This window comes from Lycorma delicatula, chromosome 1 (genome assembly GCF_047948215.1).
Source record: "Lycorma delicatula isolate Av1 chromosome 1, ASM4794821v1, whole genome shotgun sequence".
NCBI classification, from domain to species: Eukaryota; Metazoa; Arthropoda; class Insecta; order Hemiptera; family Fulgoridae; genus Lycorma; species Lycorma delicatula.
In genome coordinates, this window is record NC_134455.1 from 320,890,915 (window position 1) to 320,912,929 (window position 22,015).

Genomic DNA, 22,015 nt, shown 5'->3' on the forward strand with positions numbered 1-22,015 from the left:
CATACACGGATATATTACGTATTCAGCTCCGTTTAATTCCATGCAAATTATTGCTGGCAATATAAAATTACTTCGCTCATCTATTGAAGAATTTGAGAGTATTCTTGTAATCAATAATAGAGTTTCAAAATTAAATTTAAATATAAATACTGATGTTAATAATTATTATGAGGAAGGCGATGAAGAAAAAAATAGTAGCGACCATGGTAATCATAATGAAAATAGCAACCCAGAAAATGATTTGAAAATAATGAAATACTATCTCATACATATAATTAAACAGCATCAGATTATTTACAGGTAAGCTTATTTTTTGATTATTTGGCTACACAAATTTTAAATATTTAGAAAACACAACCATTTAACTGCAGTGAACATAATATATGTGTAAATTTAAATGGCGTATTTAATCGGTCTGTTGGTCATGTTGGCTTTTAGATCAGTTTTTCAGATTCAATTTTCACCAAAAGTTACAATTTACGTTTACCATTTCATCTTCCTCCTTAAAGTGTATCTGGGTCATAATAAGAATGTTTATCTGAATACACTTATGTAAGTGACCTACTTAATGATCCACATGTGACATGTTTCTTTTTTAATGATTATAACACTTTCTTCAGAATACGTAATATAAATTAACTGCTTATTACCACTTGAAGTAAATTTTGATTGATATTTCCTACTTATATTCGTTAATAGTCTAATCCAGGATTAAATAAAATTCCTTTTGGCACACCGGAAGGCAGAGGTAGATTTCACCGAGGCAAAATAGGAGTAGGCGAACTCGGATTGTATGAGCTCGTATCAAACATTACTTTCCATGTTTTACGGACACTACGTTTTCTCATTTGATTACAACCTGTTGTTAAATTTATTAAAACTTCCGTATGATTTTTCCTGAACTGTTTGACAACACACCTATTTGAGGATTAGTGGGAGATTCTAGGTTTGTCTCTTTGTATTGATAAAAAAGACAATGTTTTCAGAAAGTTTTATTTAAAAACATGTATAAATGTAACAACAGTGATGTTGAGAAGATGATTTGAAAGTACAATAGGCCTTCATTACTCACATTAAGTATTACAACTTACGTTAAACACCCTACCCTGTTTGAATATACTTAAAAGAAAAATCTATTACCTTATCTTGCTGTCAATTTAGGCCAAAAATCACATGATGTGTAAAATGATGTTTGTACAATATTGATTACAAGTCTTAAATGTCTCTCTGTGTAACATGACATCGCTGTAGATTTGTTGAACAGCCTTTCCTTGTGAGCTGTTAGCTTGTTTTCACTAGGTGCTGTTGCCAGTGTATTTCTTGAAAATAGAATTCAACTGAATCACAAATTAATCGAATATCAAAATTAGTGTTCTTACGTACTTGCGTATCCGCTGGTGTCACCTTGTCTTTATCTGGTTCAGCAACATTCAAAAATTTTATGGAGTTTCATCCTCATCAGTCATAGGTAACAAAGTCGTCCATTTCCAGGAGATTCCGCATCGATTCGGGAACTTGTGGTGCACGGCTCCTTTTTATTTTTAACGCACTATAGTATTGGGATGTCAGATCCAAGAGCAAGATTTTTCTTCTTAAGTCTAGGCATATTTACACACTTTTACATTAAGCAAGGATAAATACAGAAAAATCGCACTTCTTGTCAATAATATATTGTCACTTGCGAAAATTAAAACATACAAAGTACATGGTAGTTTAAATGCGTTCACTTCAAATTCACTCAATACGACAATGGTTTCATATGTAAACAAGTTTCACATGTTGAACATATGGGAAGCCCCTTCTTCTTACAATTCAAACAATATTTTGATCATCCCTTGCCGTAAGGGTTGATCAGATCAAAAATCGTTTCAGACAACATTTTTAGGTAATGTTTAGAGGACTAACGATCACTTAAAACGGATTCGATACTGTGCCTATTAAGGGAGGTATTATGTTTGTTGTCTTTGAAACCCCATTTTTTCCATCCCGTGGGCCAATGGTTGGCGATATCAAAAAGCTTTACTTAGATAAGTTTTAGCTCTTATTCAAAGAATGTTAGGGACCTTAAACGAATCCTATATTTTAATTAATAAGAGAGCAATAGCGATATTTTGTTTTTTTCGAAAAAGCCCCCCCCCCCATTTTCACTCCCATAGTCCGACTTTGGCCATTAAAGAACTCGACCGAGATTTTTGGTCTTTATATTTTATGTATCAATTTGAAAGTGATTGGCGCAAAATTACGGCAGTTATTGTGTCCACAAGAAAGTGAAATATATGTATATATATATATAAATTGTGCGATAAATTTTCTATAACTTTATATAAGCTGAAGTTACGATGTTACGTAGTCAAGATAGTTTAGGTTACGTTTTGTTAATTATTATTCATAAAGAAAAATTAGTCTGTAAGAAAAATCTGAAACTTTTAATTTTCAATACAAAGACTTCAATAAAAGTACGTATGTGAGCGGATTTGTTCATACAGACTGCGTAGTTTATCGATTAAACATACTTTAAAAAAATAAAACTAAAGAACATTAAATACAACGAATCATTTTATAAATTAAAAAAAAAAAAAAAAAACTAAAAAAAGTTTTTAATTCCGAATTTCTTAAGTAGAAGGCTAAAAAGTTGTTGATAGTAACGAGTACTTTAAATTTAGTGCCAAAAGGTTATTAAAAACCGCTGATGATCAAAATATTAAACGTTTTAGTTTGATCGAGCATAGTTGAGGATAAGCGTTATAAAAAAATTAATTCATTGAATTCGACCAACCAGTTATTTAGTCCCAATTAGTGGCGATGTGTTCACGCACGCTCATTTGTGTATGTTATTTTGGTTTCTGATATTAATTTAGTAATAGCTCACTTCAAACATTCCTAAAAATAATCCGAATTTTGTACGGTTAAAGTTAAATTGCATTTAATGTTTATTAAAATGCATGCAAAATATCGCATTAATACCGTACCATTAAACTAGCGATCCTTTCGGAGTTGTCGAGGATTATTTCCTTTCCTCAAATATTCAACGAACGAATCAACGGAACTCAGATTTAGAGGCATTAAATTTTCAATAAATCCATCCTCAAATTGGTCTGGTTCCCATAAACTTAATCTAATTGATCAGCGCTACTTTCCCCGTTTGGATTCTGCTTCCTTATAAAACTATGATACTCCAATGCTTTGCAGCTCCTTCTACAATGACTAATGTAGCTGAAAGCGGCATCCCTGGTACTTACCGTTGACTAGACTGTTCAAACTGCATTGAAAATATCTGTTTAAAAATTCATAGAACGACAACATATTTGGTATTTGTTTCATAGCATTTGTTTTGTAGCAGCGTGCTATGTTTCTTTTAATCTTTAAAAAGCTATTAAACAAATTTTTTCTTTGAACATAAACAATGATCCTTTGTGTGAGCAATAAATAATTGTAAAACATTTTGTGTAGTATTAAAATATAACGTCTGCAAACTATTACATCCTCAACACTCCTAAATGCAGCATTGTCCGTATAAAAATGTTCAAAAAATATAAAAAAGTGAATATTCTCGTAAACAAGAATATATATATTCTCAGACATATTTTCTCATAAGGGAATAAATAATATACTGAATCACTGACTAACAAAATAGAAGCTTTAAAAAATGAAGTTATGTTTTCTCTTGCTACTGTTACGTGTGGACACAGGCATTGGAGTGAATGAGACCACACCAACAATTACCTTAGCTTTAAGAGTTTGTTTTAGAATGAAATTAATTTTAAAGTCATGAATTAATAATCACTTATTTTACTTACAGCAAAGTTAATGTGGTTAACAAGGGAATTCAAACAATTGCATTTACTTTAAATTTTGGAGCATCCATTTATGTATGTTTTTCTGTATGTTTTATAATTCAAGTAAGTATTATTTTGTGTAGTTATATGTTTGTTATAAATTTATAAAATTCAACAACAAATTGCAATTTAAATTAAGAAAAACTAATTAACTGAATCCTACACTAGTAATATATGTCAAATGCAATGACCAAAAATATCCATTCTCAATGTAACTAGCATCCCATGCCAAGCTTACTAAAGAAAATGAGGCATAAAGTGGTTTTCCATTGGTTTCTTTTCAGAGCTAAACATACTGTTGGACAATGGTATCCCCACCCACTGAAATGCAGACGTGTAGTTTTCTAAGTAACACCTTTGCTCTGTTCGCCACAGTAACTGACTGTGTAGTGAAAATGATTAATCTCTGAGAAAGCAAATAATAATTCAGTATTAGTTGATACTAGTAGTACCTCGGATACTTTAAGAGTGTCACAGTTGTAAGAAAGACAGTCAGATAGTGTTAAGAAAAAATAAGTGTACTCCTACTTTGGCGAAATATTGTGTTACACACATATAGTCTCTACTTGCAGTGGAAGACATTTTATACCAAAGGAAAACATACAGTCTTTGTATTTATAAATAACTGCTGATCATTAATAAATAAAACCAAGCTAAACTCATTTCATTATTAAAAATAATTTTTCTCTTTTTCAATAATATGGTCAAATAACCTATTAAGACTTCTGTTGAGGGATTATGTGTTTTGTGTTACAGGTAGCTCTTGAAACAAGAGAAATCACAAAAGCTGTGATTAAAATTGTTTAATAAAAAAAAAAAAAAAAAATTAAAAAATGTAAAATTAATAACATAACATGTTGATTGCTGGAACACATAAAGTATATAGCAAAACTTTGTAAGAGCGTTATTATATATCTCTTTACAGAAATTTTCAAAATAAGTTTCAGATAATTAATTTTTTTTTAAATCAGCAATAACTTTAATAACCAATAATAAACTAGTGACATTTGATTATGTTTCAATAACAATGGTAATTTAGAAAATAGAATGTTACAAATTTTATATATTATTGGATAGATTGTGAGCTATAACATTTTTACTATTAGTTTAATAAAGTTTTGAAACATAAAATAAAACAATAAAAATGAAATCAGGAACAAAATTTAAGTTAGAATTCTGGTTATAAATTGAAAATTCTCAGATCCCGGCTACTAAAAAGTTTTACTTGTAAAAGTAAAATTTTTAAGTTTTTTAAAATTTTAAAGTTTTTATAAAATTTGTAAAAGTAAAAAAATTAATTTAATTTCCTTCTTATTCTAATCTGACGTCATTAGTTTCCAAGAGAATATGCAATTTTAGATTTTCATATCTGTTGATAGGATAGCAATTCTCAACTTATAGCTTGGAGAATAATAATTATTATAAGTTGGTTTAATATTTGATAGTGTGAATGTTTTTCCACTTGGAAGCTAAAATCATGTATTATCTGATTTACACAAATGTATCTTTATGTTATTGTACAAAAATATGTTATTTTTAGTATCATAAAAAAAATGAAATCAGATCTATGGTCAAACATATATCAATAACCCTCTTATGAAATCACTTTTTGTATGCAGTATACATCCCTCTCCATCTGATCATCATTATTTTTTACATCTCCATATTTATAAATAGCCTTCATAATTCTAAATATGATTTTAACTTATTTGTCACTTATGTCAGATATAGAAAAATAAGATATATATATATATACAGAAAAATAAGATCATTTACATAAAAACATTCTAATATTAGGCTATCAACCCAATCTTCTACATAATATTGTAAACTGTTTAAAAATAAGGTAAATATAAAAGTTAATAATAACCCTGGTTAAACTCATTTTGCAACACCTCTTGCTCTTTGCTATCCCGAGCATCTTACATAGCTTCCTAACCACAGCTTCAACTAGGTTAGGAGGTATGGCTAAAGGGCTAGCCATAGCCTCCTAATACAGCTTTTTGTGTTGTTTACAGGTCTGTTAAGACATTAATAAAATTAAACAACAATCCTAATTTGTTAATTTATAAAATAGTGCTTTTCTGTTAATTTTATCATAAGTAGCCAGAAAACCGGCAAAAAAGCTACATATCTACCTTCCACCACCTTCTTATAAGTTTCAACTTCACAAGTATTAAACACATTATCATTTTCTAAGGAGAATAACCTCTTTTGAAAACTCTGATTTTTTTTCATTATATTGGACTTTTGCTACCTCATTAAAAAATGAAATCCTTTTATTTATAGTTTTGTACTAAATTAATATACACATTTTTGAATTATGTAGAAATTTCTATCTCTGAAACTCGCAGAACCTAACTGTAAATACAAATTTAGTACTTTTACCAACAATTCTAAGTATTTTTCAGGCACTTGTTTAAAAATTTTTTATTAGAATTCCATCCAAACCAGGGATTTTATTTTCTTTAGCATTTTATAGAATTATTTTAATACTATCATAAAATCACTATCCAAGGTAGAATCCAATTCAAAAAGTGGAACAAAACTATACTGTATCGCATGAATATTACTTGCAAGCAGCCTACCACAATATTTAACCAGTGACATTCTCTTAAACCTGAAGTACTTAACATTTTTAATTTTTAAAACTGACACTAAACACCAGAAGACATTCCTAGAACTTTGAAAATTTTTCGTTTGTATCTTTTAGTATTTAGTCAAACTAGTTCTTTACCCTAAGTCTAATTCTTCTATCAAGTAATTCGTCATTACTCACTGATTATCCACTACATAATAACACTTCATCTATGGCACAATACAGACTATGGTGATTAGGAGGCAAATAAATTCAGGGAGGTGATCTGAACAGCTAAAGCAAATGAAAGTTTTTTGTATATTATCTTAAAAAAGCATGATAGTTTAGTTCAGAATTAAATTTAGAATTTAATATATACAAGGAAAAGATCTGGCAGGTAGTCATCATAATGTGTGTGTCTCTACACACACATTTATTTTTCTCATCTTTCTTTTTGTTCAGAAATTCTCCTGTTGTTGTTTCCTTTTCCATATTGAGCCACTATAAATCTTTTAAACTCATGTACTATTTCTTGATAATTTTCCTATCTAAAATTTCTTCTTCTCTTATTCTGATCTCTTGAAAATCCTTTAATAGCTCTAATATAAAATAGCTTTAATATTTTTTTTTACTTTTGAGATTATAAAATAAGTTAAAAATCTTTCTTGTCAATCTTTCTTCATTCATTCTCTTTAAATGACCATAAAACATTGTTCTCTGTTTTCAAATATTCTCTAAGTTCTCTCATTTGATCTTAAAACATTTTTATTATTTCCATACTTAGGGCTTACTATTTTTCTTAGAATTTTTATTTTTTTTCAAAATATTTTCTAGTTGCTCTCCAGCGTAAAGATTTTCATGTTTTATAACTGAGTTGTAATGTCTGAATTCGCATTGTAAGAAAAGTTGATTTTACATTATAAAGATTTTTGGTTAATAGGAAAGTAAAGAAAGATAACATTTCCATTTTATTTACTCAATTTTCAAAACACAATTTGTTTTGTCCATTTTTCTGGATTACTTCATCTAAATATTTAAATTTTTCCACGACTTTAATTTTCCTGAATTTTGTTTTTATTTCTCTTGGTATTCTTTTAGATTTGTTGTTTCTTTTTTTTCAAATGAAATTTTCAATCTTTTCTATCAGCGATTTCTTTCAAAATTTTTATATGTTTTTAGCTGTGTTTAGGTCATCAGCAAAGATTGATTCATCTGCAAAAACAAAACAAATTGTTTATATTCCTTTGTGTTTTGTTCCAATATTGTATTATTGTATCATTACTTTGCAGTCGTTTTGATAATGTGTTGGATTAAAATATATATATGTACTTACATTACATCTATGTATGTGAAACAAATACTCTAAAAGAGGAGAAAATTGTCCAGCTGTAGGCAATCAATACAATAAAAAAAAAACATATTCATTAGCAAGAAATTATAGTCTGTAATAATAAAGTAAATGTTAAATATTTTTTTTTTTTTAACAGAAAGATGGAATAATATATAAACTAATTGAAGGTTGTTTATGCGTTCTTGCATTATATATAGTGCTTGTGTTTGATTTTACTGGAGAGAAAATCATAACTGAGGTAAGTTTACTATTAGTTACAGATGATATCATGTGTTAAAATTTTATAATTTAGTTTTTTCTCATCTCTTTAACAATTCGGATTTCCTCAGTGTACTACTCAGCACTGGAAAATGATTTTTGGAAAATGTATAAGCATTTTGTTCAATTTTCTTTGACATTTTTAATTTTTGAACCGATATTCATTTGTTGACTCAGTAATAGGTCTCTAGATAAGGACTGCACACTGACAGAACTAATTTGTGTGCTTTCAAATATTGTCCCTCAGCAGCTAAAGTACAGTCCACTTAGATGACCACTTGCTAATAATGTTTCAAATACAGAGATCAAGCTACTTTGTGGTTGTTCCATCTAATACAAAAGTGTTGATTGGTTGCTAATATCACGATAATCATTTATATCATAAGGATTTCACAGAAGCACAACAAGCAACAACCCTCCTCAATCTAAGCATTGAGTTAATAAACTTTTTAATATTTGCTAACTTTACAAGAAACAAATTTCAACATGTCTTTATGAGCTTTATTCTTTCTATCAGTTTTTAAAAATCTATAATGATATAACAGTTTTGACTGCAATGATGTTGTTACATTAAATTTTACAGCATTTGTCTATTGAAAAATGGACATGGAGTGAGATTTCAATGTTCTTAATGATAAAAGCAATTACTCTATATTGTTTAATCATTTAAAAAAAAATTGTACTCCAAGCAACTACAGCAAATAGATACTCGTTTCCGATCCTCTTTATTATCAGTTCCTAACTGGTTTTTAGCGTAACATTTTATTATCTTCAGCAAATCTCATTCCTAACAATGTGTTCAGATTAAAATTTCTGTCAGGGAGTAGATATTTTTATTACCCATTATATAATCTGCAATTTCATTGCAGGTATGTCTTTTATGTTATTCTATGTGTAAAAAACTTTCATTGGGTGTTATATAAATACATAATAGTTGATATATCAGTATTGTTACTTCATCACAGCTTTCAATATTTTTTAAATGATGTGAGTAGTTTGGTCAGTAGATTTGAAAATTTTAACAGAGAACAAATTCATGGAATCTATTCTTAATAATTTTTGTTGCAAAAAAACATTACATTTTTATTTTTGCTTTTCCATCTGCAGATTTTATCATTTCAATACATAAAGCCGTCAACATTTTGTGCTATTTTCAGTTATTTTTCACTTTTTCTTGAAAAAAAATCCCATTTTTAACACTTTATCCCATAATATTTAACAAAAAAAAAAGTAAAATAGTTTATTAGTTTTAAACATCATTTATTCAAAATATTACTTATTAATTTTAAGACTACTGGTTCTAAGAACAACTTTTTAAATTTCATTTCCAATAAAACTAACCTGTTCATTAGGCAAGTTCAACTATCTATTGTTTTGATCCATTAAAATTATTTAAATTTTGGTAACAGTATTTTGATTGATTACTATGAAAATTTAACTAACCAGTGATTCTTCAGTTGTAACATTGTCATATTACATTTTGCGGGAATTTTGTTTAGAATTACGGTGGAGGTCTTTGTCTGTTCTGTTGGTACATTGACCAGGACCTTTAATAGGATACTCTTTGGTGGTTATTTTCCTGTTCGTTGGAAAGGCAGAATTCTTAAACTTCTATTTAAAGGTGGAGTCAAGGACCTCACTGTGAGTTCTTCTTACAGATCACTGATGCTCTTATCAATAATTGGGTAAGTTCTCAGAAAGGTTCTGATAATTTGTATTACTGACAGTTTGAATTCAAGGAAATTGTCGATGGATGATCAATATGGTTTTCACCCAGGCAATAGCACAGAGGATGTTATTCTTAAGGTTATGGATAGTGTCTCCTCAAGTGAGCCTTGAAATGTTTTAGGTGTCTTTTTGGATATATCTGAGGCTTTTTGTGGTGGCCCTCTGCCCTGTTTCAGCTTCAAAAGCGATATGAGATCAATATACTGTTCACTTATTTCAGCAATTGTTGTTCTTTGTGACAGCGGCTCAGAGGTAGGAAAGACACTACCCAAAGTTGTCTGCAGGGCATTGTGGGTTGTTGAGTTGACTCTTTCATGTGGTTGAGATTACCCAGTGAGGATATTCAAGAAGTGAGACTGAGTTCAGGGCAGACCAGCCTTGCAAGATACTCCAGTTGTGGTGTCAATAACATAAGATGGTGTTATGTCTACAAAAACCAGATTGATGTTGCTTAAAGGCAGATTAGCTGATATATTATGAGATTGTGTATCAATGGTGGGACACCGTATTAGGTATGTTCCACTTCAGAAGTATCTAGAAGTTAACCTTGATGAGAATCCATTCAAGGAACACTTTCAATATGTCGCTAAGAAGGCATGTGATGCTTTCTTTAGTATCCATAGAGTGATCTATCCTAATTAAGATTTAAATTTCAGAATCATGCATATTCTTTGTAAAGGTGTCTGTGAGGTTCTCATCCACTATTCTGAGATCTAGCTCATTTTGACTTCTGGTTGTTCCCAGAGGTGAAGAAAGACTTGAAAGATTAAACATTTGGGATCAATCTAAAAGTCACAAAAGTTATGGGGGCAAAATGCAAAATATTTTTAAAAGAAGGCCTGGATCATGTTTTAAAAGTGACTTAAACATTGAAAGCAGTGTATTGCATCAGAACATCTCATCAATTTTTTTTTTAGATAGCATGTTACAGATAGAATCAAACTAACCTATACTATCATCAATTTTTTTGAATATATACCTACTGGGTACTAAACCTATTTAAAAAATCTAAATTTACAATAGAATTTTCATAAGGTTTTTGTAATAATATATGTTGGATAAAAACACCTCTGAAATTAAATTTTTTTCTCAAAACATCAAATGATAATAATAATGTACTGTAAAATTTGATAATCATACAGTGCTCTGTTGAAATCATTCAGTTTCTTTTTTTTACTCTGTATTTCTTTGTTTTAAAAATTTCTGATTATCTGAGGCGTAACCTGACACCATTTTTAAGTATTAACTACCTAGTGAATTTACTTTTCAGTTTTATCGCTTAAGTAACAGTATAATCTGATGCACTTTCTGTAAGGCTAACATATATTGGCAAATCCTGTCTGCTAACAATATAAACTATAACATGTATTTTACAAATCGCATCCAATTTACCTGATTCCCTTATCACACCTTTTCAATCGTTCATTTAATTTAGTACCTCCTCTATGAATCATGAGACCTTGCCGTTGGTGAGGGGGCTTTAGTGCTCAGGGATACAGAGTAGCTGGACCGAAGGTGCAACCATATCGGAGAGGTATTTGTTGAGAGCCAGACTAAGGAATGATTCCTGAAAGAGGGCAGCAGCTCTTTCAGTAGTTGTTAGGGGCGGGAGTCACAATGACTTAAACGGCCGTATCAACATCACTCAGTCCTCTGAGTACTGCGCAGCTGAAAGCAATGGAAAACTACAGCTGCTTTTTTTCCAAGAAAATGTGGCTCTCTGCATTTTCACATAGCAATAATGGAGGCGCCTTCCTTGGTAAAATATTCCGGAGGTAAAATAGTCCCTCGTTCGGATCTCCGGGTGGGGACTACTAAGGAAGGGGTCACCAGAAAATTAAAAAATAACATTCTACGAGTCGGAGCGTGGAATGTTAGAAGCTTAAAAAAGGTTGGTAGGCTAGAAAATTTAAAAAGGGAAATGGATAGGGTGAATGTGGATATAGTAGGAATTAGTGAGGTTCGGTGGGAAGAGGAAGGCGACTTTTGGTCAGGTGATTTTAGAGTAATTAACTCAGCTTCAAATAATGGGCAGGCAGGAGTAGGTTTTGTGATGAACAAGAAGATAGGGAGGAGAGTGGAGTATTTCAAAACTCATAGCGATATAATCATTGTAATAAGGATAAAATCAAAACCTAAACCGACAACGATTGTTAACGTTTATATGCCTACAAGCGCCCATGATGATGATGAGGTAGAGTGTGTATACGAAGAGATTGATGAAGTAATTAAACACGTAAAAGGAGATGAAAATTTAATAATAGTTGGAGATTGGAATGCAAGCATTGGAAAAGGCAAGGAAGGAAATATAGTGGGTGAATACGGGCTGGGCAGAAGGAATGAAAGAGGGGACCGACTTATAGAGTTTTGCACGAAGTATAATTTAGTAATTGCCAACACCCAATTTAAAAATCATAATAGAAGAATATACACTTGGAAAAAGCCAGGCGATACTGCAAGGTATCAGATAGATTATATCATGGTTAAGCAAAGATTTAGAAATCAACTCGTTGACTGCAAAACTTACCCTGGAGCAGACATTGATAGCGACAATAATTTATTGATAATGAAATGTAGATTGGAGTTTAAAAACCTGAAGAAAAGTTGTCAGATGAATCGGTGGAATTTAGAGAAGCTTGATGAAGAGAAGGTAAAGAAGATTTTCGAGGAGGACATCGCAAGAGGTCTGAGTAAAAAAGATAAGGTAGAAAATGTAGAAGAAGAATGGGAGAATGTTAAAAAGGAAATTCTTAAATCAGCAGAAGCAAACTTAGGCGGAATAAAGAGAACTAGTAGAAAACCTTGGGTTTCAGATGATATATTGCAGCTGATGGATGAACGTAGAAAATATAAGAATGCTAGTGATGAAGAAAGTAAAAGGAACTATCGGCAATTAAGAAATGCTATAAACAGGAAGTGCAAACTGGCGAAAGAAGAGTGGATTAAAGAAAAGTGATCAGAAGTGGAAAGAGAAATGAACATTGGTAAAATAGACGGAGCATACAGGAAAGTTAAGGAATATTTTGGGGTACATAAATTAAAATCTAATAATGTGTTAAACAAAGATGGTACACCAATATATAATACGAAAGGTAAAGTCGATAGATGGGTGGAATATATTGAAGAGTTATACGGAGGAAATGAATTAGAAAATGGTTTTATAGAGGAAGAAGAGGAAGTTGAGGAGGATGAAATGGGAGAAACAATACTGAGATCTGAATTTAAGAGAGCATTAAAAGATTTAAATGGCAGAAAGGCTCCTGGAATAGACGAAATACCTGTAGAATTACTGCGCAGTGCAGGTGAGGAAGCGATTGATAGATTATACAAACTGGTGTGTAATATTTATGAAAAAGGTGAATTTCCGTCAGACTTCAAAAAAAGTGTTATAGTTATGATACCAAAGAAAGCAGGGGCAGATAAATGTGAAGAATATAGAACAATTAGTTTAACTAGTCATGCATCAAAAATCTTAACTACAATTTTATACAGAAGAATTGAGAGGAGAGTGGAAGAACTGTTAGGAGAAGACCAATTTGGTTTCAGGAAAAGTATAGGGACAACGAACCAATTTTAGGCCTCAGATTAATAGTAGAAGGAAGATTAAAGAAAAACAAACCAACATACTTGGCGTTTTAAGACCTAGAAAAGGCTTTCGATAACGTAGATTGGAATAAAATGTTCAGCATTTTAAAAAAATTAGGGTTTAAATACAGAGATAGAAGAACAATTGCTAACATGTACAGGAACCAAACAGCAATAATAACAATTGAAGAACATTAGAAAGAAGCCCTAATAAGAAAGGGAGTCCGACAAGGATGTTCCCTATCTCCGTTACTTTTTAATCTTTACATGGAACTAGCAGTTAATGATGTTAAAGAACAATTTAGATTCGGAGTAACAGTACAAGGTGAAAAGATAAAGATGCTACGATTTGCTGATGATATAGTAATTCTAGCCGAGAGTAAAAAGGATTTAGAAGAAACAATGAACGGCATAGATGAAGTCCTACGCAAGAACTATCGCATGAAAATAAACAAGAACAAAACAAAAGTAATGAAATGTAGTAGAAATAACAAAGATGGACCACTGAATGTGAAAATAGGAGGAGAAAAGATTATGGAGGTAGAAGAATTTTGTTATTTGGGAAGTGAAATTACTAAAGATGGACGAAGCAGGAGCGATATAAAATGCCGAATAGCACAAGCTAAACGAGCCTTCAGTAAGAAATATAATTTGTTTACATCAAAAATTAATTTAAATCTCAGGAAAAGATTTTTGAAAGTGTATGTTTGGAGTGTCGCTTTATATGGAAGTGAAACTTGGACAATCGGAGTATCTGAGAAGAAAAGATTAGAAGCTTTTGAAATGTGGTGCTATAGGAGAATGTTAAAAATCAGATGGGTGGATAAAGTGACAAATGAAGAGGTATTGCGGCAAATAGATGAAGAAAGAAGCATTTGGAAAAATATAGTTAAAAGAAAAGACAGACTTATAGGCCACATACTAAGGCATCCTGGAATAGTCGCTTTAATATTGGAAGGACAGGTAGAAGGGAAAAATTGTGTAGGAAGGCCACGTTTGGAGTATGTAAAACAAATTGTTGGGGATGTAGGATGTAGAGGGTATACTGAAATGAAACGACTAGCACTAGATAGGGAATCTTGGAGAGCTGCATCAAAACAGTCAAATGACTGAAGACAAAAAAAAAAAAAATTTAGTACCAGAACCACATTATAACCCAGTATATGAGCCTAGATAGGTAATATTTTGACAGCTTTATTATCACAGAATTTGTAGTGTCAAGAGAGTGTTTCTTCACAAATTTTTCTTTGCATTCATTGGAATTATACAATTTATTATTTATACACTATCTGTATAAATAATTAAAAAAAAAATAAATTTCTTATTGGTATTATTTAAATAATAATAACAAAATAAAAAAATAAATCATTTTTTTATTTAATATTTATTTTTCTTTTAAATTATTTAACCTTTTGTATTAATCTAAAACATTAAATATATATTTTTCAAATTTTGGTAAATGAACACTGTCTTTGAAATACTCTGTAAATTCAACTCTTAGATCGTTTTTGTCTTATTCATTTGCTCTATAGTGATTAACATTTTCTTATTCAGACTTTGTAAAGTGATGAAGTTTTTCTTTAAACTATCCTCATACTCTTTAAACATTAATTTTATTTTTGAAAAGTGACTACTTCGTCATCATATTTCGCATCACCCACATTATGTTATCTCTCATTTTTTATGTACTTCATCATCATCATTCACATTACCCACATTATGTAATCTTTCGTTTTTTTATGTAATAATCCCCTTCTTCAGTTAATGAAAAACCTATTCCCAAAGCTTCTTGAAGAACTCTTTTTCTGTTTGTATTCAATGCACCTAATCTTAATCTGGAAGGTATTATTTTTTTAAATTATTAATCAATCATTTATTTTTATTCATGACATTCATAAACTTTAAATTATTCCATTATAAAAACAATTTCATTTGTGACACTGGTAATGCCCATATCGTATTCAAATACTTAATCACATATGATTAAGTATTTGAATACTAAATTTGTAGATAGATCATAATCTATCTACAAATTTAATGGGATTGTCGTAGTGTAAATAAATAGGAACATGATTTGGTTTTGCTGGTAGTAAATCCATTTCACTAAAAGATGCAGTACAACAGGATGAAACCAATCTGTTTGTAATCTGCAGAGGAAAACGTTTTTGATTACACTACCATTCAGTGATTATTAGGGTAACATGTTTAGCATTTGTAAATAACTTCTTGTTGTAAGCGGCTCAGTAGAGTAACCGATTGATGATGTTAAGAAAATTGAATTTGGATTTAGACTCAGGAATTCAAGTGGAGAGTGTTGGAGGCTCAAATTTGAATCAATTTTAGAATCCACAAAAAAGATTGAATGCTGTAAGTATCTGAATGAGTGGGTATGGGAAGCAATATTTGAGGTTACTCTTGTAATCTTATAATAGTTGAGGTTACTCTTAAGAATCTGAGACATTTAAATGTTGATATAGCATGCTGCCATTTAGTTTTCTAAAAGTTAATCAAGCCTATCACCAATTGACGTTCTACTAAATTTTACCAATCGCACTGGTCTTTTGTGTACAATTGGGGTTTTGTTTTATTTTTAATATTAATTAACACTTCCAAAAATTCTGTTATCAGTCCAAATATTTTTTTTTTAAATCTCATTTTCTGTCTCTAAACTTATTATATATAGGCTTATTTTTACATTTTATAGACTTCTTCAATCTATCAATTTCCATCAATACCTTGTAGTCTTTACCATAATTACTAATATAATAATGTTGAATGAATAAGATATTATATTTTCAGTAAGTTCTAAAATACATTTATTCAAAATAAATTTATGTTTTATGTCTCGACGGAATGAGGGGTAGAGTTGGATAAAAGTTATGAAAATTTAATATGGGTATCAAATTCTATTCTATAACAACTATTATTAACAGAGCTGACTTTATAACAAAAAACCATATCCATATTTATTCCACAATCCATAAGAATGACATCTTGTAAATTCATAAAACGACATGTAGGCATTAACGTAATCTTTGTAAATATAATCTAAATTCAATTCATCTTTTCCAGAAAGATTAAAAAGTTGTCTAGTATCAATATTTGGGTGTTTCGCAGAAGAGTGTGTTAAATAAAAACAGTCAGTGTTATTGTGTCTATCTTTGTTAATATGTTTACAAATATTTTGTTGGTATCATCATTTATGTATATTTTGTTGGCTTATTACCTTACATCTTAGTTTAACTTAGTATGACTTATGTTTGATTATTAAAAAAAAATTCATTGCAATACAGAATAAAACATCTCTTTAAAACTGTAAAGTTAATTAAATTGTTAGTTATATCTTATTGTTTAGACATGTGTACAAACATACATAGGAACCACTGATTTAATTTCTTCAGCAAAACGTAAAAAGAATCATTAAAACTGGTTTAAACTGGTCCACTTGGTGAAAAGTTAGGATTGAAAATACACAAAAAAGATGGTTTGAATACAAAAAACAAATTGAATGCATAAAAAATTGGTCAATTTTGAAGTCACTTAAATAGCAATAAAAAATACTTTTAAATTCTATGCGAGTATTAAATAGAGAAGTTACAGTATTATGGAATAAGTTATATTCAATGAATAGAACAATGAATTAGTTTTTGAATGAATCAATATGTTTCAGTGTCATTTTTAATAATTTATGAAATACATTTTTCTAAACATATATAAATAATATCTTCATTTATTTTTTCAAATTAAATTTTATATTTATTTTTTCAGTGGGAATATTTAAGAACAGCTTTGTATAATATCAACTGGATAAATAAACCACAACAGTTAAAAAAAGAATTATTAATTATCATCACACGTAACAATAGAGGAATTGAAATAAAACCCTATGGGTTATTTGTTTTGAATTTGAAAAATTTTTGTATGGTAATAAGTTGTTTTTATTTTTTCAGTTAGATGAGTATGAACTCACCCACTAACTTTTATATTAAATTAGAATTTATGATTTAAACATAAAACATTGTCGCAAGGTATAAGTGGCAATTGATACAAAATGAAAAAGCTGGTATTATTAGTTATTATTATTATTATATAGTGTTATTATTATTAGTGTTATTCTATCATCAGCTGCTATATAAAGCTTAAGCAGTACTGTTGTGGTGATTTCAGTCAGGTGTTATGAAATAGTGATCATACCTTTTGCTTTTAGAATTATACATTATAAAGTAATGTATGCCAACTAAATCATATCCAAAAAAAATACCATGAAATTGTAAACTGTACGGTAAGAGTCTCACAGATATCATTTCTTCCACTGAAAAAACAAAGATTTATGTAATACAAATAAAACTGTTTTTAACAAAATGATACTGATATCAAAAAAAGTAAGCCACTACATTTGTATATTAGTGTGCCACTACATGATATGTATTATCAAAATCTGTCATTAATTTAGAATTTTGTTTAAAAAAAAAACATATTAAATATATGTAATAGACAATATATATGCAATAATAGATAATAAACAATGTTTAAGCGTTCCATAATATAAGTAAAAAATAGAAAAATTAGTTAAAAACTCTTGCGGGCCTGTTTTCATTTATTAAACAACAAATAATCATAAGAAATATATTATTTTTGTAAATGTGATATGGATTACTTATAAATGAAATTGGGCCGGTAAAAGTTTTGTAACAAAATTTTCTATTTTTTGCTTATTATATCGAACGCTTAAACATTGTTTATTGTTTTATATCTACGGTCTGTTACATATATTAAACAAGTATTTTTTTTAACAAAATTCTAAATTAATAACAGATTTTGATAATAGAAATGTAGTGTCTTACTTTTTTTGATATCATTTGTTAAACAGTTTTATTTATATTAAAGAAAAGTAGTATAATATGTTTATATTCAACAACAATTTTGGCTGTTGAACCTCACCTATATTTTCACAGGTTTTTCCATTATTTTAAATAAAACTTCAATCTACAATTCGAATCAAATAAACATACAACAAAGAACGGCTGTTTTCAATGATGAACGTGTGTTCACGAAAAAAAAGCAACTGGTTGGGTTTTGAAAAAAAAATTATGTAACACCGCGGCGGTCTATCTATATGTATGTTGTTCATACGTTTCGACCTATGACTCTTTCGTCTGTTGTTTCATTATATTACTACTTTATGGTGAGTATGCAACCAGTTCATCATAAATTACTAAACAATATACGAAAGTATTAACTTGAAATTTTCTTCGGTTTCATTATTTATTTTCAAATCAATAACACCTGCTTTTACCGATTCAGCTTGTCGCGAACAATCATTTACATATAAAGGATATTTGTTTTTATAATCTGAAAACGTGTACGGTGAAGCAAAATTTTTGTAATATTCTTTTTGAAACTCAATAACGATACTATATATCGTCATACGATTCCCCTTAAAATGATATTGTTTTGAATCTAACAATACATTAATATTTTTCACGTTACAAGAATCAAATTCTGACGCGTCTTTCGTAACGTTATTTATCCTATCAATTTGAAAACTTACAATAACATATCGCGGTTTATCTAATTGTGATTTTGGTTTACGTTCCACGTTATAGAATTTACTTGAGGAATTGTTTTAGTTTCATAAAGTTCCCATTTTCTAAACAACACAGGCACCTCTTTATTTTTATCTCTAAAACCAATTCGAATTGATATTCAGGCGCCATCTTTAAATACGGTACATTCCAGAAGACCTTTGTTATTTTTAATTCAGATTTATGATCTGCAACCATAGCACGTATCGCGTTCAAATGATTAGTAGTACGTTTCAACACTAATTCTTGTCTATTGTCTATTTATTTATTAATATATTATTGTCTATTTATCGCAAAACCAATCAACATTGATAATGATATATATAAAGTAAAGTTACCATTATCATCCACATCAATTTCATTATTACCATTAACCGATCCAGCTCTTTCAGATAATGAAATTAAAAAATTTGTCATTGAAAGAGCATTTTTCATAATGGTTGTCACAACTACACTTCTTGTCCAGACTATCATTTCTCCGTTAATTTTATATTCCATGTAGACGTATAAAAATGCACCCGCAGAATTAACTAATTCTGAAGTTGTTGATTTTTCCCCGTCTTCACCTACAAGCTTTCCAGAAACAACCACAAAACTTTCACCTGGAATAGTATACACATCTGGTTGATTTATTGGTATACTGATATCCTCACCGCATGAAAGTTCATTATATATGGAGAATGCTTATGGAATTGTTTATATCACGTCATCTAAACGTGGGCGTTTTGCAATGTTTAAGTAATTCATTATATAATCTATATAAAAAAGATTTAATTTTTCATTTCAATAATCTATTGGTTTTAATTTCCGCCCATCAATTTTAAATCCTACAGATTTTAACTTTTTAATGCTTTCTTCGGTTAATTTGTAATCCTTTTTAACAAAAAAATTCATCATTAATACTATCATCACTTTCATATGTAAAAGGCATATTTATCTACAGCAAAATAAAAATTTAATTAAAATAGTTTATTTACACTGAATACTATACAATACTTACAAATGTAATACTATACAATATTTACGTCTCAATACTAACTACATGCATACTCGTTCACCACGTAGATTTAATAAATTATTATTTTCATCTTCCTCTATGAATCATGAGACCTAGCCGTTGGTGAGGGGGCTTGAGTGCTCAGGGATACAGAGTAGCTGGAACGAAGGTGCAACCATATCGCAGAGGTATCTGTTGAGAGCCAGACTAAGGAATGATTCCTGAAAGAGGGCAGCAGCTCTTTCAGTAGTTGTTAGGGGCGTGAGTCAGAATGACTTAGACGGCCATATCAACATCACTCAGTCCTCTGAGTACTGCGCAGCTGAAAGCAATGGAAAACTACAACTGCTTTTTTTCCAAGAAAATGTGTCACTCTGCATTTTCATATAGCAATGATGGAGGCGCCTTCCTTGGTAAAATATTCCGGAGATAAACTAGTCCCCCGTTCGGATCTCCGGGTGGGGACTACTAAGGAAGGGGTCACCAGAAAATTAAATAATTACATTCTACGAGTCGGAGCGTGGAATGTTAGAAGTTTAAAAAAGGTTGGTAGGCTAGAAAATTTAAAAAGGGAAATGGATAGGATAAATGTGGATGTAGTAGGAATTAGTGAGGTTCGGTGGGAAGAGGAAGGCGACTTTTGGTCAGGTGATTTTAAAATAATTAACTCAGCTTCAAATAATGGGCAGGGTAGGTTTCATAATGAACAAGGAAATAGGGAAGAGAGTAGAGTATTTCAAAACGCATTGCGATAGAATCATTGTAATAAGGATAAAATCAAAACCTAAACCGACAACGATTGTTAACGTCTATATGCCTATAAGCGCCCATGATGATGATGAGGTAGAGTGTGTATACGAAGAGATTGATGAAGCAATTAAACACGTAAAAGGAGATGAAAATTTAATAATAGTTGGAGATTGGAATGCAAGCATTGGAAAAGGCAAGGAAGGAAATATAGTGGGTGAATACGGGCTGGGCAGAAGGAATGAAAGAGGGGACCGACTTATAGAGTTTTGCACGAAGTATAATTTAGTAATTGCCAACACCCAATTTAAAAATCATAATAGAAGAATATACACTTGGAAAAAGCCAGGCGATACTGCAAGGTATCAGATAGATTATATCATGGTTAAGCAAAGATTTAGAAATCAACTCGTTGACTGCAAAACTTACCCTGGAGCAGACATTGATAGCGACAATAATTTATTGATAATGAAATGTAGATTGGAGTTTAAAAACCTGAAGAAAAGTTGTCAGATGAATCGGTGGAATTTAGAGAAGCTTGATGAAGAGAAGGTAAAGAAGATTTTTGAGGAGGACATCGCAAGAGGTCTGAGTAAAAAAGATAAGGTAGAAAATGTAGAAGAAGAATGGGAGAATGTTAAAAAGGAAATTCTTAAATCAGCAGAAGCAAACTTAGGCGGAATAAAGAGAACTAGTAGAAAACCTTGGGTTTCAGACGATATATTGCAGTTGATGGATGAACGTAGAAAATATAAGAATGCTAGTGATGAAGAAAGTAAAAGGAACTATCGGCAATTAAGAAATGCTATAAATAGGAAGTGCAAACTGGCGAAAGAAGAGTGGATTAAAGAAAAGTGTTCAGAAGTGGAAATAGAAATGAACATTGGAAACATTCCAATTTTTGTTTTAAGCGGCTAGAATGCATCTTTCATGAACATTACAGTTTAGTCTGCAGCCTTCAGTTTTTCATTCTCTGTATCCGTCAATTGGATCAGATACATTACACAATATGTTTTTTTATATCATAATGTCCTTCGACTGTCAACGAAAAGCCTATCCTTTGAGGACCTGCAAATTTTTCATTGAGATGGTTAAACATATATTCAGCTCGTTTTAAATTCAACGCGTCATCGTCATCAATCAGATCAGATACATTACACAATCTATGATTTTTATATCATATTGTCCATCATGTGTTAATGAAAAGGGTTTTCATTAAAAGGAAAACGGAAAACAAGGGCACCGAGGATACCCTATCCTCGGTGCCCTTGTTTTCCTTTTAAGCTTGTCCTTTACGACCTATTTCCTGATTTCTTTTACCTTGAGTACGGAGAGCGTAATATTTATATG

The 22,015-nt window shown here is 30.4% G+C and overlaps 1 protein-coding gene across 3 annotated transcripts in view; it reads right to left on the bottom strand.

Annotated features, from left to right (window-relative positions):
• LOC142334185 (serine protease inhibitor-like) overlaps positions 1–22,015 on the bottom strand; it is a 267,470-nt gene that overhangs the window by 78,543 nt on the left and 166,912 nt on the right. The gene's annotated exons all lie outside the window — the stretch shown is intronic.